Source organism: Hypanus sabinus, chromosome 13 (assembly GCF_030144855.1).
Source record: "Hypanus sabinus isolate sHypSab1 chromosome 13, sHypSab1.hap1, whole genome shotgun sequence".
Taxonomy (NCBI): domain Eukaryota; kingdom Metazoa; phylum Chordata; class Chondrichthyes; order Myliobatiformes; family Dasyatidae; genus Hypanus; species Hypanus sabinus.
This window is the reverse complement of record NC_082718.1, coordinates 886,860-895,551: the sequence shown is the minus strand read 5'-3', so window position 1 is coordinate 895,551 and position 8,692 is coordinate 886,860.

Here is an 8,692-nt window from a genome sequence, read left to right as displayed (position 1 = left end):
TCAACATATATTTTACAGTCATTTAACCCACCATGAGCAATAGAAAAGTCACTGTTGCAAACAGTGCAGCAAGCAACACTGTCAGTATTTTTGACCTCTATTAGGCAGGAGTACACTTTAGTGTAGTCTGGGGTGAAGTACATTTTTTATTTTCTTTTTTTTTGGAACTCTGTGCCATGGCGCAGCAGGACACTAAACTGAGCTGGCGGAGGGGATGGGGGGGAGAAAGAAAGAAAGAAGGAGAGAGAAAAAAAAATATATATATACACCTGGATCTTCTGGGAGAGGTGGGATGTCTGTAATTTTACAGCTCTCTGCAGCTTACTTAAATCCTGTACAGTAGCCTGCCCCACCCCCATCCCAGACCAGACAGTGATGCAGCTATACATCTGTAGAAGTTTTCAAGTGTTTTAGGTGACAAACTAAATCCCCACAAAATCCGAATGAAATATAGCTGCTATCTTGTCTTCTTAATAGCTGCATCAATATGCTGGGACCAGGCAAGATCCTCAGAGATAATGGCACCCAGGAACTTGAAATTGCTCATTCTATGAGAATTGGTTTGTGTGCCCTCGATTTACGCTTTCTGAGGTCCACAACCTGCTGTTTGGTCTTACTGAAGTTGAGTACAAGGTTGTTGCTGCAGCACCATTCAACTAACTGGTATATCTTACTCCTGTATGCTCACTTGTCACCATTTGAGATTCTGCCATGAATGGGTGTATTATCAGTAAATTTGTAGATGGCTTTTGAGCAATGCCTAGCCACACAGTTATGGGTATAGAGAGAGTAGAGCAGTGGGATAAGCACACACTCTTGAGGTGCGCCAGTGTTGACTGTCAGCAAGGAGCAGATATTATTACTAGTGTGGACTCAGTCAGTCGTGTCGACCATGGGTACTGCCCCTCTGGTAGTCACTGAGCGTGGCTTTTCCAGGGTGCAAGCCAGGGCAGAGTTGATATGGAAATCCATCTGTTGCCCATTCAGTGGGACCCCCCCCTCTCCATGCTGATGACGGGTCCATAGGAATGACGGAAGTCGGTACAGTTTGGTGCCAGCAGCATCGCAGGAGTTGCCGTGCCGGTGCTGGGTACAGAGTCAGCCGCCCATTAATCCCCATTATTATTGCTAATCTGTACATATTGTGATTTTCCAGTTAGAAAGTCAAGGATCCAGTTGCCGAGGGAGGTACAGAGGCCACGCTGGGAGCACCCGATACAGTAGATGACCCCAACAGACTCACAGGTGAAGTGTTGCCTCACGTGGAAGGACTGTTTGGGGCGCTGAATGGAGGTGAGAGAGGAAGCGTAGAGGAAAGTATCATTTGTTCTGCTTGCAAGGGTAAGTGCCAGGAGGGAGATCAACAGGGAGGGAGGGACAAATGGACAAGGGAATCACGTAGGGAGCAATCCCTGAAGAAAGCAGAAAGTGGGTGGGGGAGGGAAAGATGTGCTTGGTGGTGGGATCCTGTTGAAGATGGCAAAAGTTATAGAAAATTATGTAATGATCGCAGAGGCTGGTGGGTTGATAGGTGAGGACAAGAGGAATTCTATCACGAAATGCAAGAGAACCCTCTTTCACCATTCCCCATTCCCTTTTCCCTCTCTCACCTTATCTCCTTCTGTCCTCTCCTATCAGATTCTCCCTTTCCAGCCCTGCATCTCTTTCACCAATATACTTCCCAGCTCTTTACTTCATCCTTCCCCTCCTTCCGGTTTCACCTATCACCTTGTGTTTCTTCCTCCCCTCTTCCCCACCCTTCTAACTCTGATGCCTCATCTTTTTTTCTGTCTCCAGTCCTGATGAAGGTTATTGACCCGAAATGCTGACTGTACTTTTTTCCATAGATGCTGCCTGACCTGCTGAATTGCTCCAGCATTTTGTGTGTGTTGCTCAGATTTCCAGCATAGGCAGATATTCTCTTGTTTGTGGTTCATCAACAGTTTTTGGTTTGGGAATGTGCAGCAAAAGTTTTCATAGGCACACACTCATCCACACAGGTGTTAATGAAGTCAGTGACAACTGAAGTGTATGTATCTTGATTCAAAGATATATCCCTGAATACAGTCCAGTCCGCTGATTCAAAACAGTCCTATAAGTCCTCCTGCACCTCCCTGTCTATACCTTCTTGGTTCTCACTCCTGGTGCTGCAGTATTCAGACTCTGCCTATATTCAGGGAGTAGAAGTACAGCTGGGTGATCAGACTTTTTGAAGTGTGAGCATGGGATAGCACGGTAGGCACTCTTGAACTTGGTGTAACAGTGCGTACTACAAGTTACTTGTTGAAGGTAATTATTCAGTGACTTTTTCAAGCTGACCTGTTTAAAATCTCCAAATGATGGGTGTGCTGTTTCATGCCTGTTGAACACATTGCTCAGTTCATCTAGATCCTATTGGACATTGGTCTGAGGTGGAAAGTACATCGCTAACCAAAATGATCACTGAAACCTTGCATGGCAGGTAACATGATTGGCACTTAATTGCATTGTGTTCCAGATCTGATGAACAGGATTGAGACAGCACTGCAATGTTTGTACACCATGAGGAATTGATCATGAGGGAAACCTTCCCCTTCATTCCCCTCCTGCATTGCACAACAATCCCAAGTTAATGACGAGTTGTAGCTTCAATACCTTCTTTGGAGGCTCCAGGACAAAGTTCATATTGGATACTTTACAAGAGTTAAATATTCAGTAAGTGTGCAAAACTTTCTCTCCCCATCACTATCAGTATTTTATGTTTTTCAAATTTAACGCATCTGTGGTTATTTTTTGCTTACTTTAATTATATTCTTTTATATTTGTTCAGGAGGACATTTCAGACTATTGTTTAATATTTTGTCCAAAATACAGCATAGCACTGTAATGTTAGTTTAATTGTGTGCTCAGCCTTCTGGGCTATAATTTGAATATAAATGTTTTTGGGCTCCCAGGTATGGGTTGCCCAGTGAACCAATGGTGCCACCTATTTGTAACAAGAGATATATTTATTTTTATCGCTTTTCTCAAAATGTTCACAATCAACAACTTATTAAATGCAGAATCAGAGATGCAATCTTGCCAAAACTAGTCGTGAAAGGTGATGGACAATTAAAGATCTAATACAAAGAGGAAGCTCCAAAATATCTCCATCCTTAACAATATAGAGGCCCTCCATTGGTTGGGATCAACTATGGATGTTACGTCTAGCTGTCGATATTGATTGTGAAGCACTGCAGTCAATACTCAAGCCAGTACTCACTCAGGGCAGTACAATATGGAGAGCAAGCCATTGCCCATGAAGCAGGCTGCCCCTCTCCATGCAGCTGATAAATACAAAGGAATGGCAGAGCCCGATACAGTTTGGCACCTGTGGCATTGCAGGAGTTACCAGTCAGTGTTGAACTCAATGTAGGACAATCTTAAAAACTCCAGTTCCATATTTTTCCTTGGGGTTTACTCTTGAACCCTTCACAATGAGTGGGTATAGATGCAAGGCAGTGAGGTTTGAGATCAGTGCTTTCCTCTCCAAGATGAGCTGCCAGCTGTGGCTGATGAGACCCATCTGCCTATAGTAACTGGTTTTAAGGTGCTAGTAACCCAAAAATGCCCCTTCTCCTATCAATATAAGCAGTCTATGGGCTTCATATGTGAAGGCCAGTAGCTGGACTTTGTTGTCAGAGGTTGTTTGAGACACACTCCACTGGGAGCATTCACAAGGTTTTGGAAGCTTAACACCACTAACCCCACCCCAGCTATGACAACCTTAAGGAACCTTGACAATAGTGAACTGGCAAAGGTAAAGCTAAAGCATTCACAGAAAAAGATGGCTGCAGTTGATAATCATACGAGCCCCAGACATCCCTGCAGGAGTTCTTCAAGGTTGTGCGCTAGGCTCAACCATTTTCTGCTACTTCATCCCAAGGACCTTCCTTTCATTGTTATTGTGCAATGTTTAATTAATTTCATCTTCATCTCCTCAGCAAGAGAGGTACCACTAGTCTACAGGAAGATATAGACCACATTCAGGAAAGGACTGATAAGTGGCAAATACGTTCGTGTTGCAAAAGTGCAAGGCAGTAACTATCTCCAAGAGAAAATCTAGACATTAAACAGTATTACCATCATTGAATATCCAACTATCAATACCTTGAGGATCACCATTGGTCAATAACTTAACTAGGTGAGGCTCTTAAATTGTGTGGCTCTTAGCTTAAGCCATAGGCTGAATATTAAGTGGGGAGTGACTCACTTTTGACACCACAAGGCAATTTTATTATCTAAAAGGCACAACTCAGAAGAATGATGAAATACTCTCAAAGTGCCTGGATGAGCACAATACCAATACGACACATGAAGCAACACACACAAAATGCTGGTGGAATGCAGTAGGCCAGGCAGCATCTATAGGGAGAAGCAATGTCGACGTTTCGGACCGAGACCGTGAGTCCTGACGAAGGGTCTCGGCCTGAAACATCAATTACATCAATCATGGAATTGAATTTAGGAGCTGAGAGGTCATGTTGTAGCTATATAGGACCCTGGTCAGACCCCACTTGGAATACTGTGCTCAGTTCTGATTGCCTCAGTACAGGAAGGATGTGGAAGCCATAGAAAAGGTACAGAGGAGATTTACAAGGATGTTGCCTGGATTGGGAAGCATGCCTTATGAAAACAGGTTGAGTGAGCTAGGCCTTTTCTCCTTGGAGCGATGGAGGATGAGAGGTGACCTGACAGAGGTGGATAAGATGAAGAGAGGCATTGATCGTGTGGATAGTCAGAGGCTTTTTCCCAGGGTTGAAATGGTTGCCACAAGGGGACACAGGTTTAAGGTGCTGGGGAGTAGGTTCAGAGGAGCTATCAGGGGTAAGTTTTTTACTCAGAGAGTGGTGAATGCATGGAATGGGCTGCCGGCAATGGTGGTGGAGCCGGATATGATAGGGTCTTTTAAGAGACTTTTGGATAGGTACATGGAGCTTAGAGAAATAGAGGACTAGTGGTAAGGCTAGTAATTTCTAAGGTAGGCACATGTTTGGCACAACTTTGTAGGCCGAAAGGCCGGTTTCTATGTTTTCTATGTTTCTATATTTCTATCTCTCAAACCCACAACCACTTTCACCAGGAAGGATAAGACTTTGGTATGGAGGAATTCAACTCTCAAGTTTCCCACCATCCTGACTTGGAAATATATTACTGCTTCTTCATTATTGCTAGGTGCAAATCCTGAAACTACTTCAAAACATGTGGAAGTATACTGGTTATTTGAAGAGATATTCCCTATTACTTTCTCAAAACCATTTGGCAGTGAATGATAAATGCTAGTCTTTCCATCAATATCTACATTCTGAGGAATGAATTAAAGCCAAACCACAGTAGCACAATGCTATTATGGCATTGGACATTGGTGTAAATCTTAAATTCTGACCCCCTCTATAAGCAGTTTGTACATCCTCCCCGTGAACGTGCGAGATTCCTCCTGGTGCTCCAGTTTCCTCACACAGTCCAAAGACATACCAGTTGGTAGGTTAATTGGTCACTGTAAATTGTCCTGTGATTAGGTTAAATCAGTGGGTTGCTGTGCTGTGGGGCTCGTTGAGCTGTAAAGGTCTGGTCTGTGCTGTATCTCTAAAAGCAAAAATAACACAAGACTCCACAAACAGGTGAAGGAGCACTGTGGATTCTGAAAATTCTGTATTTCTCTTTAGTTGGTTAAACATGTGTTTCTGACCAAAGTTACTTTATTGATGTTGAATGTCACCTGACAGTAATGGCTGAAAAAACTATGCAACAAAGCTATACCATATGTTATATATTTAAAACTTGAATATATACACATATATGAAAGGATTGTTTTCTCTGACAACCAGGCAAAAAGGTGTGACTGGCTTGAGTCATTCACTGCCCATCTCTTGAGAAGGTATGGTTGGCCTTTTATTTTGAATTGCTATATATGTGTAGTGGAGTTTCCCCATGATTCTGTCAGATGGAGATTTCTTGAGCCAGTGTTGATAGGTAATTAAAGGATTGTGAGTGAGCTGGAGGAGAAGTTTAGTGTATACTATCCTCATACAGCTGCTCCCTGTGTCCTTCCTCATATTATTAAGTAGTTCTGTATGACGTATTTTCATTTCAAAATTGTATATAGATTGGGTACTAAAGCATAGAAACAGGATCAATGTGTGCAAATTTTAAATGTAAATCATTTATATCCTAGACTGAAGGGTCCTTAAACTGAAAATTTAACTCTGCTTCTCTTTCAACAGATGTTGCCTAACCTGTTGTGTGTATCCATTACTTTCTGATATTACAGAAAGAGGTTGTATCCAGAGTTCAGCACAGCAACAAGCCTACAGGTACAAGTTCTTTGTGCAACTGTCATTGGCAACTGCACAAGTTAAGTTTTAACACATAATTTTAGGGAAAAGGTCTTTTTTTTAACTATGTTTCTTTGCTTTGCTGTTTTACCTTATCGGCCTACGTCAACATCTGTTTAGTCCACTGTTTAGACCTGTGGTTTAGAAGGGTAGGGAACTGAAGAGGATGGCAGCAGTTATGGGTGACTCTGTAGTCAGGGGTTCAGACAGGTGATTCTGTATATTAAAAAAGGAAACACGGTTGGTAACTTGCTTCCCAGGTACCAGGGTCTGAGATGTTTCTGAATGCGTCCACAATATCCTGAAAAGAGAGGGTGAGCAGCCAGTGACATACAGTAGGTAGAAAATGACATAGGTAGAAAAAGAGAGGAAGTCTTGAAAACAGACTTCAAGGAGTCAGGAAGGAAGTTGAGAATCAGGATCTCAAGGATAGTAATCATGAGATTGCTGCCTGTGCCATGCGACAGTGAGGATAGGAATAGAATGAGATGGCAGATAAATGTGTGGCTGAAGAATTAGAGCAGGGGGTAGGGATTCAGATTTCTGGATCATTGGGACCTTTTCTGGGGCAGGTGGGACCTGTACAAAAGGGACAGGTTGCACTTGATTCAGAGGGGGAACCAACGTCCTTGTAGGCAGGTTTGCTAGAGCTACTGGGAATGGTTTAAACTAATATGGCAAGGGTATGGGAATCAGTATGATAGAGCTGAGGGTCAGCCAGCAGGTTTACAAGTAGATGTGGGTATAACATGAATGTAAGGAAGGACAAACTAATGATTGAGTATGAATGCAGACAGAGCAAAGAGTTAAATTGTACCACAGAGGAAAATTTAAAAAGGTCAAAGAATGAAGGACTGAAAGTGCTGTATTTACATGCATGTAGTATTCAGAATAAGATGGATGAACTTGTGACACAATTAGAGATTGATTATTATGGGCATCACTGAGTTGTGGCTGAGAGAAGGTCATATTTGGGAGCTTAATATCAAAGGATTTACATTGTATCGAAAGGACAGGCAGGAAGGCATAGGCAGTGGTGAGGCTCTGTTAGTAAGATATGCAATTACATCCTTAGAAAGAAGAGACATAGGATCAGAGAATGTTGAATCTTTGAGGGTGGAGTTAAGAAATTGCAAAGGTGAAAAAAACATTATGGGAATCATATATAAGCCTTCAAATAGTAGCCAAGATATGGGTTTGAGATTGCAAAGGAAGCTGGAAGGGCATATGTAATAAGTGTAATGTATCAATTGTAATGGAGGACCTCAATATGCAAGGGGATCGGGAAAATCAGACTGATGTCGGATTGCAAGAGAGGGCATTTGTTGAAAGCCTACAAGATGGTTTTTTAGAGCAGCTTGTACTTGAGCCTACTGGGGAAAGGCTATGTTAGTTTTGATGTTGTGTAATAACCCACATTTTATTGGGGAGCTTAAGGTAAAGGAATCCTTAAGAGTGAGTGATCATAATATATTTGAATGCTTACTGTAAATTCAGAGGGAGAAGCACAAGTCACATGTATCAGTATCGCAATGCAATAAAGGGAATTACAGAGGCAATAGAGAGGAGTTTACCCAGGTGGATTGGAGGGGGTTTCTGGCTGGGATGACAGCAGAGCAGGGGTGGCTGAGTTTCTGGAAATAGTTCACAGGACACAGGATAGATATGTCCCACAGAAGAAGAAATTCTCAAATGGCAGGGATAGGCAACCATGACTGAAAAGGGAAGTTAAGGACTGCATAAAAGCCAAGGAAAGGGCATAGCAAAATTAAGTAGGAAGTTGGATGATTCGGAAGTTTTTTAAATCCAACGAAAAGCAACTAAAACAGCCATAAGAAGGGAAAAGATGAAATATGAAGGCAAACTAGCCAATAATATTGATGCACCATCAATAACTCTTGGAGATGTGAGTCAAGGTAGGCTTTTATTAGCTGGAAGAAAGCACCGTCAGCAGCAAGAGCCCACCACACAACATCCTGGAGACTGAGGGAGGAGCAGTGCCTCCAATCGCCTTTTTTACCGGGGTCTGTGGGAGGAGCCACAGGAGCAGTCAGCGGGGGAGGGGGGTGTCCAGACAGGTATATGTAGTTCACCACATTCACCCCCCCTTGTTTTAAAAGAGAGTCCCCATGGGGCAAAGTTTCTTACAAGTAAATTTACAGGTTAAGTCTATCAGGTGGTCAAATCTGTCGCTGCGATCTACGTAGCGCCGGTGGTGATTGCACCAGTGCCGGTGGTGATTGCACCGGAGACGGTGGTTGTGCTGGTTCCGGCCTGACTTGAGGTGTCAGCCCATTAGGCGTCAGTGATCCCTCATGCGTGTGCGAGGCGCCTGGTAT